Source organism: Crocodylus siamensis, chromosome 1 (genome assembly GCF_052110815.1).
Source record: "Crocodylus siamensis isolate JL-2025a chromosome 1, ASM5211081v1, whole genome shotgun sequence".
Classification (NCBI taxonomy): domain Eukaryota; kingdom Metazoa; phylum Chordata; order Crocodylia; family Crocodylidae; genus Crocodylus; species Crocodylus siamensis.
The window spans coordinates 389,796,195-389,808,638 of record NC_143395.1 but is presented as its reverse complement, the minus strand read 5'-3'; the positions used below and the strand labels follow the sequence as shown (position 1 = coordinate 389,808,638).

At 46.7% G+C, this 12,444-nt stretch overlaps 1 protein-coding gene across 3 annotated transcripts in view; it reads left to right on the top strand.

Moving 5' to 3' along the window:
* Window positions 1–4,031: 4,031 nt before the first annotated feature.
* Window positions 4,032–12,444, top strand: part of ELMOD1 (ELMO domain containing 1) — a 55,830-nt gene continuing 47,417 nt past the window's right edge. The window contains exon 1 of one of the 3 annotated variants that reach the window (XM_090029857.1): window positions 4,032–4,424. The gene's annotated coding sequence lies outside the window, so the exon portion shown is untranslated. The remainder of the gene's footprint in view (window positions 4,425–12,444) is intronic. The other 2 variants (XM_090029849.1, XM_090029864.1) reach the window with 2 other exon arrangements.

The window sequence follows — 12,444 nt, the reverse complement described above, 5'->3', positions numbered from 1 at the left end:
CAAAAAAAACTCCAGACCGAAAAGGATGAACAACCATCTCAAGAACATTTTTAGTAGTAAGACAAGACCCTACAACCAAGAGAGGATGGATCTGCAAAGAAAGCTTGTTTCTTAGAGATTAGTAAGTGTAGTATGCTTGTAAGTATTATTTTATTGCCAATAGTCAAACTGAGCTAGTTCTAGTAAAAATATTAAAGCAACTAGCAAAGTGAACAAGGAAAGAAGAAATGGGGACACACAATAATGAGAATGGGGAAGGAATTAAAGATAGCATTGGTACAACCCAAAAATTAAACAAACCCCTTGCTTTTGTACAATAAGGACAATGATGTTGAACATGTGGGCAAGCACAAGACGGCTAATGGAAATCAGTGCTTGGAAAGTGAACTTGCCACGCTGAACTTGGAAACAAATATAATATGTTCTGTGTGCTCAGATTAGGTGAACTGGATAATCTCTGACATAAATCTGAAAGAGCTGGTTTATGAAATTGCAAGGATTTTTATTAAATCTGTCAAAACGGGTTGGAACCATTCCATTAAAGAACTACAAATGTAGTGCCTAAATTTAAGAAGGTGAGGAGGTAATTAGTTTCCACAGAATGTCAGGGCTAGAACAAATTTTGAAATGAGGAATAATTAAAGATCTAGAGGAAAATAGAAAATTGGGTAAAATATAGATTTAACAAAAGTAGTTCATGCCAAACTAGCTTGTAAACTCTCTGATAAGAGTATTTATTGTTTAGGCAAAGAAAACATAGTTCTCATTTATCTGGACTTCAGTAAAGGGGATGCCACATGGGAAGTTATTAGTTCAGCTTTAAGAAGATATGGATTACCACAAGAATTGTATGGTGCTAAGGAATTGGCTAAAGAAAGATAACAACAGGTTGTGTTGAAAGAGAAATTATCCAGCTGGAGGGAGCTATTCACTCCTCAAGAATCAATTTTAGACTGATCTGAGTTATAGCACATAAAGTAGGAGTGTGTTAAGGAAACTTGCTGATAAAAGAAAATTGGGAGGTGCTTTGGTACAGAGGAGGATTGGAATATCTTATAGAAAGAATTAGAAGACCTTGTAGACAGGAGTAATAGAAACAGGATTAAATTTAACCATATTACATGCCAAGTTATGCACTTAAGGAATAAGAACAAGATTTTTTGCTCTTAACCAGGGTCTCAGCAATTGGAAATGACAGAAAAAAAAAAGAGTTAAGCATATGACTTGATCACAGGGTGAAAGTAGGCCACTAATGTAATGGAATCACAAAAAAAGGCAAATGGAATTCTAGAACAGTGGTTCTCAACCTTTTTAGACTTGAGGCACCCCTTGATAGACTTGAGGCACCTCTCAGAAAGTGCCAGCTCTTAGTTTTGACATTTTTTGACTACAGAAAAATGATAGGGCAATTCTTCTGTTGCAAAGAACTCAGAAAGACCACAAGAAGTCAGAACATATTTCATACTGTTGATTCCTTTTTGAAATCCTTAGGTTTGCCCTGTGAATCATGTTTATACACCTAACAGTGCTAACATTGACCCCATGGCACCCTTGGAAAGATCTCCAGGCACATATCAGGGGAAGCATTTCTAGTAGAGAAAGGGAAGTATTAATGCCATTGTCCAAGGTACTAATGGAACACTGTACAATGTTGCCACCCACATTCAAGAAAAATTAATTCAAATTAAAACAAATGCAGAGAAGAGCTACCAGGTTAAGTGGAGGAATAGAGAGTTTGTCTTACAACATAAGAGTAAGACAGGTGTACTTGTTTAAACTAACATAACAAAAGCTGAGAGGCATTGGATTGAGGACCTAAAATCCAGGGAGGATAAAAGAATTAAGTCACAGAAGATGGCTGGCACAAATGGGTACAAACTAGCTATGAAAAAGGTCAGAATTTAGAAGGTTTCTAATCATAAGATCAGTGAGGGAACAGGTGGGAATGAACTAGCTGGACCTTGACAAGTTTATTTAAGGGATTATATTAGGGGTGGGCACAGGCCGGCACATGGGCTGGATTTGGCCAGTGGCAGACTCCATTTCCCAGCAGCTCCTCCCCACGTCACTGCGGCCAGTTTGCGTGAAGACCCCAGCAGGATCGGGGTGTGATAGCATGGGGTCGGGGTTTCCAAGGAGACCGGCTCAAACCTTGCTGGCAGGGCGCATGGCTGGACAGGTTGCTGCTCCAGGGTTGGGGCCCGGATTTTTTGGTGATGACAGTGTCGTCTGGAGCCAGGGCAGAGTTGCAATCTGATGCCTGCATGCCCTTGCCTGGGGTGTGCAGGTCCAGACCACACTGTCGCCACTGAAAAATCTTGGCCTCAGCCTTGGAGCAGCTCCCCACCCAGCAGCCTGCCCTACCAGTGCTGCTTGGGCTGGTCTCTTAGGAAACCCAGGCCCCATGCTGTCACAGGCTGCTCCTCCTGGGGTCTCCGTAGAAACTGGCTGCAGTAATGTGGGCAGGGGCTGCTGGGAAATGGAGTCCAGCTGCCAGCTGGAGCCACCATTTTGCCCACCTCTGGATTGGGCAATGTGGTTGTCTGCAACAATAAACTGAACTCCTTTGTTCCTCCTAGGACCTTCATGCTTCAGAACAAGGAGTGAAATGTTGGAGGCTGGTGATTTTGGTGCAAGGAACATGTTTGGTTTTTTTGTCCTTGTGAAAATTCATCCAAATTTGGTCTATTTAAAACATTTCTAAAACATAGCTCAATGGAGATGTTTGGGGGTTAATCAGCTAAATTCTGTGAAGTTTTCATCTGTATTGGGCCTGCTCTATCCTAGGCCTGCAGGAGCAGAACAGAATTTTCCTAAAATTGCTCCTCCCGGCTGCTAGGGACCACTGTAGCACTGGGCAGCACAATGGACAGCAAGGTTCCTGAGAGAAAAATGGCATGTGATTAAGTCAGGGGTGCTCAACCCCCAGCCCAAGAGCCAGATCCAGTTCCTGAAGCCATGTAATCTGGCATGTAGGTCTCCCACAGGAGACCTCCCCACCCCGCAGCCAAACTGAGCTGCGGGATTGGGCACTGTTCCCACACACCTGGATCCAGCTGTGCAGAACCAGTCTGGCCCCGTCTTGATGCAGCTGCATGGGGCCCAGGGAGGGACAAACGCAGCCTTGGGTGCCCAAGGCCCAATACAGCTGCTTGAGAACAGCTCAGCTGGGGCCTGATGCAGCCACATGGAATTGGGCCCCACCGGGGCTGTTCCTGCACAGCTGGATTGGGCCCTGGCTGTGTTGCCATGTGGCTGGATCAGGCCACGGCTGGGCTGCTCCTCCAGAGCTGCACTCAGCTCCAGCCCTGGCCTCATGCAGCTGCGCTGTCCCTGGTGAGGCCATTTCCCCATGACTGCATCAATCCCCAGCTGACCCAGTACCATGTGGATCCAGCCCCCAGATGGAGCTGGCACTGCTCATGTGTCCTGCCAGCCAAAGAAGTCAAGTAAATTAAGCAATTAAAGACTGTATTACACTACACAGGCAAACCAGGCTGCATGAAGGTTGCAACCTTAATTTTGGGCGCTCCAAACCTTTTCATGACTAGCTTTGGAAACTTACATTTTCCCTATGGATCTGCAGGCGTGATACTTGCTCTCGAGTAGAAATAACTGGTAAAAGGGAATGAGGAGAAACATATAAAGCTGTCTGCTTGCAGGCAGGCCCCGAGCTGATTTCAAGATCTGCGCCTGTGGCTGGGGACAGGAACCGGAGTCTTCTTCCAACAACAGAGCACTCTCCTGCAGAGCGGGGAAGGGGGGCACCCTTGCCAGCTGCAAACATTAAGCCAGCTTCAAAGGAACATCTGGGAAAACACCTGTCCTGGGAACACAGACCTATTTACCCAAGGGCAAGGACTGAGCAGCTTCAAAGCATTCAGTGGGGTTTCATTAAAGCAACACCTGCCTCCGCCCGTGAGTGCCTGGGAACAGGGTGAGCGGGGTGGGGGGATACGGCCCCCCAGGCCCGTGGGGGGGCGAGGGGAGGGTCTGGCCGACACCGCCCAGGGCGGGGGCGCAGGGGCCTGTGTGCACGGAGCATCCTGCTTCTCCGCCGCACGGACCCGCCCAGCCGCGCCTCGGCTGCCGCCGGCAGGGGGCGCCCGGCCACTGCGTCACCTGCGCGCGCTGCCTAGTACCCGCGCCGCCAGCGCCGGAGCTGCAGCCGCCTCCTCCCCGCGGCAGCCGCTGGGCACGGGCAGGAGCGATGGGGCTGCGGTAGCCGCCGCGGGGCAACACACCGCGGGCGGCGGAGGAGGCTCCTCTGCGGCGGGGCCGGGCCGGGTTTACCGCGGGTCGCCTAGCGACAGCATCGCCCGCGCCGCCGGGCCGGGGCAGTGGGGCGGGCCTGCGGCGGCCGGGGACCCTGCGACCGGCGCCTGTGGGAGCGGACCTGGAAACAGCGGCGCGGGGAGCGTCCGGTTAGTGCGTGTGTGTGTGTGTGTGTGGTGGGGGTCTGTCTGTGGGGCGGCGAGTTGTGGGGGGGGTCCAGAGAGTGTGTGTGTGTGTGACAGGGAGTGTGCATGTGTTGGGGGGGGGTGCGTGTGTGTGCGTGGCGGGGTTGTGTGTGGGAGGGATGTCAGTGTGCAGGGCGGGGGGGTGAGAAGGAGAAGAAGGTTTTATTGCCACGGCAGGTGGATGCTGCGCAGAGCTGCAGTCGCCGCCAGCGTCTGGCCGTGTCACGCAGTCCTGGCTCGTTCAGGGGCTTTCAGGGTCTGGTCCCCTGGTGGAAGGAGTTGAGAGACTCGGTGCAGTTTGGGCTCGGGGCATTCAGGTGTGTCCCTTCACCCTCAGAGGTTCCAGGCAGGATGGAAACCAGGTGGTTTCACAGGAACAAATGGTTCTTTTGGCACCCCAAGAGGGGAGCAGGCTGGTAGGCTCTGGGCAGATATCCAGGTGTATGGCTCTGCAGCGTCTTTTTATGTCATGCTGATGGCTTGACAACTGTCCTCATACCAGTGGAGCTGCCTGCCAGGACGGTGGTGGGAAGCAGGTGTTGAAGGGGCTGAATCTGGCCCCAGGTGTTTGTCTCTGTTGCACGGTTACAAACTTGGAATAGCTCCCTGAAATTACAGGACTTGCAGCAGCATAAGGGAGATCAGTCAGGGCCCTGGTCTGCCATCATCCTCTACAATATTAAAAATTCAACTCGGTCTCAAAGTTTGCTCCATAGTCCTTAAGGCTTGCAGTCTTCTATTTGATATGCCCTTCTTTCCTTTTAAGCCCCTTTAAAAAAGATATTCAAATAGTGGCTTCCAACCTTTTTAGAGTCAAGGCACCTATTGTTAGGTTCAAAGCAGCCCTGGAAAAATTCTTCTTTTAGTTTTTTGATTAGAAAAGTAATGGAGCAATTTTTCTATTGCAGTGAACTCGGAGACCACAACAGGTTAGAGTATTTTTAACACTATTCATTCCCATTGGAAATCTTTGGGTTTGCCTTGTGAATCATGGTTGCATACCTACCAATGCTGACATTGCATGGCACCCCGTGGCACTCTTGGAAGGATCTCAAGGCACCTCTGGGCACAGCACCTTGTTTGAGAATCACTGTGTTAGTGGAAAGAAGCCATGGTTTATACAAAAAAATTATGAGAAATACTGTTGTAATCCAGACACCTTGATGTTCAGATCATAACTGTTCTGGTTACAAAGGTTTTTGAAACAAAGGAGCCATTTTAGAAAGTACTTGAGAGATACTATGTATCTGCAAGCTTTTGTGATTGTAAACCCAGTTAATTGGTTCTGCTTTCCCTGAAATAGTATTCATACTTGAAAGAAGAAGTGAAATTAGAATAATAACGCAGGAAAGTTAAATGTGTTTTATGTAAAGCACATTTTCTTGATGCATGGCTGGCTACATCCTTACTCCTGCTTCTGTTTCAAACACTTGGTTATATGTTCAGAGACAATTATTTTGTGTGCTTGTCCAGCTTTGTGTAGTTGAAATGGTTTAATGCATGTGTGCTGCAAACCTTAGTTAATTGAATACAGGTCTCCAAAAAGCCAAAGGCTCACTACTTGTAGTAATTTCTGTGAATGGGAGTTGCATATTTCCTATTCTGTTACTCAGTTCTAAATAACCTAGATTCTAAGAGCAGTAGTGTAGAAAGATTCTGTCTCTTACTGTGATTATTCACTAATGTTTCTCCAAGCATGGCTTAGCTAGATCCAGTTCCACATATACTTTCATGACTTAGTTTTGTATAATGTTAAAAATGAGTCTTGTTTTGGGGGGGAAAAAACTGTCCCTGGAAATACTGTATGTGGATTTTAGCTATATCTTTTTGGATTATATTTTCTACTCTGATTTGTTCTTGTCTGAAAATGTTATTAGGCATTGCTTGGCACGGAAGTTGTATATGATATTTAACATTATATCAAATGCAACATCTTATACTGAAAATCAGTAGCCATTCACGTAGAAAAGTCCAGGAAAGTTTTTAATAACAATTGAAAACTAGAGATTACCTCTATATCACTAGTAACTTTTCTGTTAGTTTTCCTGCTTTAAGCTGAATGGTTCCATATGCTTAACCACAGGAGATTTTCATGTCAGCTGTTTATAGCATGCCTCTTTAATCCTTTTATCATTCAGTCCTCGCAAGATGGACATTGGGCAAAGCTTCGGTAGAAAGAACTAAGGACAGCATCAAAGTGGCTGAAGTAACTTCCACTCGGCTAAGACTTTTGTTTAACAAGAAAAGATAATTTTTTGCTCACCTTGCCACAGGCTGCTGGCTCATTAAAACTATCCTGAAAACATAACTGGAAAGTTGAGCCATGTTTTTGCCTTAGATTGTTCAAGGCTGTGCTACTCTAGCAGTTTTGTTTTTATAGTAACCAGCTGTATTGGTGGTAAGAACAGTAGTAGAGTTAATTTATATTTGGATCCAGGTGGCTACTGGCATTTTAGGCCCCGGTACATGTTACATGTAGCACAGTTAACATGTTCCAGGGGCAAGTCAGCCACAAAGGTGTTCCACAAACATCTGTGTCTGGATTATATGGCACCAGAAACAGAATGTGTGGCATGCCCCTTCACACTGAAGTTATCAATCAGCAATTCTCATTGTCAGCATCAGGTCCCGGGCAGCCCCAGGTCTGGAACCTGTCTAGGGCTGTTCTGGTCCAGCTCCTCCCACCAGGAACCTTTTCAACCCTTGTGCCTGGCAGTTTAAAAATATCCCTCACACTTAAAGTGCTGGGTTGCTGTAAGTACCTGGGCTGTCCAGAACCAAGTCAGACAATCAGTATAGTTTCTCAGCTTTGGCCCCAGAAATCCAAATTATGGGGATTGGCTGTAGGCTGCCCCATTGTATGATTGAATCTGAAGAGTTTTATGTCCTGTCCCAAACTTTGCACATCTGGCATACCAGGAAGCAAAGTGTTTGAAATGGGATATAACATTTCTCAGATCCCAGTCATGTAATGTCTGGCAGGGCTTTAAACATTTTTTTTTTTATTCTAAACCTGTTCAGAGTAAATTTGTACTTGCAGCTGAACTGTGATCAGTAGTGGTTCAGTTGTTGCCATTGCTGGGACCCAAGAGAGTATTATTTTCCCAAAGGGTCATTTTCAGTGCTAGCAGAAAATTGCAGACAGAGAAGACTAGCTTACTCTGAGAACAAGTTCTGCTGGTCTTAATGCCCATTGGGTGAAGGTGAATTGGTCTCTACTGTTTGTGAATATCTGCTAAGCCCTTTGAGAGCTTGCTTGTTCCTCTTAAATCATTTGTTGCTCACTTGTGTAGATCAAAAAAAACCTGTCCACGAAGGGAGCTTAGAATATTTTAAGGAGGTTTGGGAAAGAGGGGGGTGGGGTCGTTCTCTTCCTATGTGGAAGACGGAGCTTGCTGACATGCTACAGGAAAGCCATGTGGCAAGGTCCAAGAAAAAAAGGGAAAGGAATAAAGTTAAAGAAGATGGAAAAATAACAGATACTCATGAGTCACAGGTGTTTGAGGGTTGGATTGATGGGTGGGAGACTGATGGAAATGGGCTGAGTTTAAGAGATGTTTTGCAGATATGAGGACTTAAGAAAGGGAAACAAAATTTAGAAGCGCTTGGAAAAATGGCATTGGCCTAGAGGGTACATAGGAGATAAAAGATGCTGGAATTATGGTTTTTTACCAAAAATGAATTTCACTTATGATCTGATAATTGCAATTGATTCCTTCTAAGGAATCCACAATGTTTACGAAGTGCTTAACAGACGCTAGTTCATCTGTGTAAATAGCCCCCTGCTGTAGGTTGGTATTATTGCCACATTACAGATAGTCGGAGAGGTCCGTAGATAAGCAACTCACCCGATGGTAAACTGCAAATTCATACAAGAGCTGAGAGTGAACTCAGGAACTCCTGGCTCTGAGCCCAGGGCTCAATCCTTTGGACCATGTGCTTCTTAATTCATCATTCATTTGCAATTTAATACATGCTTTTTGTTTTAAGGCAATCAGGAAAGAAGGCAGTAGTTGGAGAGGTTGTAGTAAGTATGTACTTTACTAACTAGAAATGTGTTTGGTTGATACTTTCTGCTATTTGTGTGTTCACGTGAACAATTCTTTAAGTCAGTGTTAGTTAGGCAGGTATTTCTTTGAAGTAAAACAATTCAGAGAAAAAAAATTCACATTACATAAGTCATTCCATAGTCAGGAACAGAAGACTCAAAATGCATCAAGATTAATAAAAATTAATAGTCTGTAGATCAGATACATGCACAGACAGTAGCATGCAAATAGGATGACCCTCCTCTACAGTTTGTAGTTGGGAGACAGTGGCCATTAGGAGCAACTCATACACTAATAATTTATATGATAGCAGTGCTTACAAGAAGGATGGATAGCTAGTAAGGATAGAAATTCACTTCAGGCATGAACTAGTGCAGTTCCTGGAAGTTTTACTTTGTTTCCATAACTCTGACATGGAAGAATCTGTTCTCTCTTATGACAGATCTCCAAAACTTGCTTTGACAAAACCACTATCCCCCTAGCAGGTGACATTGTTCAGTCACTCTGTGTCCTGAAGTCACTCATAACATTTTTGATCTGGACACAAGCTATCGATTGGTCCTGGTTACTTGGAACATTGCGACTTATGAGTTTCTTTGAGAAGTTGCCCTCCCCGTTTTTACTTTGGACTTGTTGTTCTCTTGAACCAGAAATAGCAAGGCAGCTTGGGGAAGGTGCATGTGTATGCAGTATTAAGCAGGAAGGGATGTTCTTGTTGCACCAGCAAAGGAGGAGAGGAGAAGGCTGCTCTCCCAAAATGGGGAGAAGATGGAAAGTTCTTCCTCTGATTATAGGTGGGACAGGGAGTTGTGAAACTGCCATTCCTTTTCTTTAAATTATGAGCACAACAAACCTCATACCCATCTACTGCCATTGGAAGGCACTTTTCCAGTCCACCATCGTCTAGTTTCCAGGAAGCTGTAAGAGAGCCTTGTTTTGTCTTATATTGAAAGTTCTTGGGGAAGGGACTGTCTCTTGCAGTTTGTTTGTACAGCAGTTGAACATTAATCCATAAAAAGGTACACAGCAGTATACCATGAGGAGTAGGTGACCACTGTTTTAAAATAAACAAACCTAGTCTCTTCAGTCTTTCCTTGCACACCATGTTTTCCAAACCTTTATTCATCCATGTTATGCTCTTTTGTATACCCTCCTATTTTTTGACGTCATTCTTAAATGTGGTGTCCAAAACTCCAGCTGAAATCTCAGCAGCACTGACTAGAAAGGAATTATTACCTCCATTGTTCTACATATGACACTTTTGCTAATACAGGGCTGTTGAACTAGTGTAGGGGTGGGCAGAATATGGCCCATGAGCTGAATCCAGCCTGCAGGGGGGCTTTGTCTAGCCCACAGCGTCTTCCTTGGTCCTGTCTCGCCCAGGCACTGTCTGGCTGTGGTGCGTTTTGGCGCTGCCTGGGCATGCAGCAGGGCTGGGGCAACTCCACAGCTGGACCGCCTTTCTAAGCAGACGAGGCAGTGGCAGCTTTTTCCATCTAACAATGCCACTGGCCTCAGCCCCATGGTACCAGCGGGGATCCTTGCCACAACCCCAACCCAGCCTACCCCGCCCCTGGTTCAAACTCACCTGCTCACACTAAACAGTAGCAGCAGCAGTGCTGGTCAGGCAGAAACTGGTGTTCAGTGCAGTGGAAAAGCAGCCCCTTCCCCTCATCTCTGCCAGGAACTTCCTGCTACAGCCTGCCCATGGACAGCCCTGCAACTCTCCTGCCATCATTGCCTCCAACCTGCCCTGCAGGGCAGCGGTGGCAGCACAGAGGAGTCTCAGGGTTGGGCTCTGGGTGGCTGTAGCAGGAAGCGACGAGCAGCGGTGAGACAGATGGGTTGCTTTTCCCCAATGCTGAGCAAGAGTTTCTTCCTGGCCAGTGCTGTTGGTGGTGCGGAAGCACTGCAGGGTGTGGGTTTCAGGCTTTTGTGGGGCAGGGGTGAGTACTGACTAGCTCAAGGGGGCGCGCACAGGAGGCTCCCATGCATACCCCACCATACCCAAATCCCACAACCACACACAATCACAAACACCGCACCCACCCACACCCTTCCTCATACCCTCCACAAACCCCACCACCCCATACGTACTCCCCCCCACACACACCTGTGCACCTTGGGGGAAGGGGAGAGGCCCTGCACCCATGCGCTCCTCCACACATACTCCCTCTCCATGTACCCCACAAACCCCATACCCACCCACCCATACCCCCATTATATAGAAGAGTAGGACTTCATTCTGAGCTATTATGGATTCACCTCTGTATACATGATGCAAAAACACAAATAAGGACAAAAATATTTTTTAAAATAAAATCAAAGTATTTTATTGTGGATTTTTGACTTTTAGTATGTAATTTGGGTTTGTTTTCCAGTTCTAAGATGGCAAACCCCCTTCCCAAACAGAGTACTTCCAGGGCGAGGGAAAGGACTTATGGTAGCAAAGATCAGGGCTTAGGGGGTGGGCTACTGGTCCCAAGATGATGACCAGGGGGCCATGCACCTGTCAAGGGCCAGTGCTATCCTTGCAGCCCTCGACAACTCACCAAAACTCATTAAGTGGCCTTTCAGCCAAAATAATTGCCTGTCCTTGAACTTGTGGCCTCAGGCTGCATGCAGCCTGTAAGGGGTTAACATGCAGCTCCTGGGCTCTTACCTGGCTGCTGCTGACTGTTGCCATTGCTGTAGAAGCAACCATAGTCTTGGGGCTCCTTCTCCCTCTCTAGCTTCTGCTGCCTGACCCAGCTGCAGGGCGTGGGACAGCACAGGACATCCCCACAGTGCTGGAAGAATTGGCATCCTGGAACACCTATGTGGCACAGTGCCACAAGGGAGCTGATGATCAGGTGGGGTGGGGTGGGGGGTGCTCACCTGTACACATGTGCTGTGGGATGGGAGGTGCCCACCTGCATGTGCAGTGCAATAGGGAGAGGGAGCACCCACCTGTACACTTGCACCTCAGGCCATCTCTCTTGCTTGTCAAGTATTTTAAATACTGATCTTGTCCTCAAAAGTGCTTGCAACACCTCACTGCTAGGTGACATCTGCAAATTTTTAAACTGCAGTCTCTGTTCTATTATTTATTTTGTTAATCAAAATATTGACTAGAACTGGATGGAGGACAGTGCCATCCATGTATGAATGACATGTGCCCCCAGAGACTGGGGGGGCACAGCAACCACCCACAGGCGGTGATAGTGGGGGTGTGGTGGCAGTAAGCGGGGTGCTTCTGCAGGTGGCCACAGTGGTGTTGGGAGTGGGTGCTGTTGGCAGGAGTGATCGGCAACTGCCTGCAGCTGCCACCAGCAGCGTCGGCAGCAAGCAGGGGGTGGTGACCAGTGACCACCCACAGGCGCCACCAGCAATGTCAACAGCACTACTTTCACGGGGTGAACCACCAATCTCAAGGGGGGGAACGTGCATCCGTGTGCACTCCCTATGCCTCACCAATGCATCCATGTTTGCCAGTGAATCATGCATATGAAATCTCTGAAAGTGATTTCCCTCCCTTCCCAATCAGTTATGCATCCACCATGGAATGGTTTTTATCTAGACCATTTTTCCCTAACTTACTTATGAGCATGTTGTGTGAGAAAGTGTCAAAAGCATCTATTACAACTCCCTTGTCCACTAGGCTGGTCACCCTGTCAAAGAAGGTGACACAGTATATTATTGACAAAGCAGTGCTGGTTGTTTTTATCACTTCATCTTCTTCTACGTCTCAACCATGGTGCTGAGGCCTATTGTGGCTTTCTTCATTTTTTGCAGAATAATTGCTTTGTTATTTTTTCTGTAGTTCAGAACAGTGAAAAATAAGAGCTAACAGTCTCCATGGGGTGGCTTGATATTATTGTGAAGGGTTATTGTCTAGGGATGCTTTGATTCTAGAAAGGTTGGAAATCACTGTTCTAGGTATTTACAAATCAGTT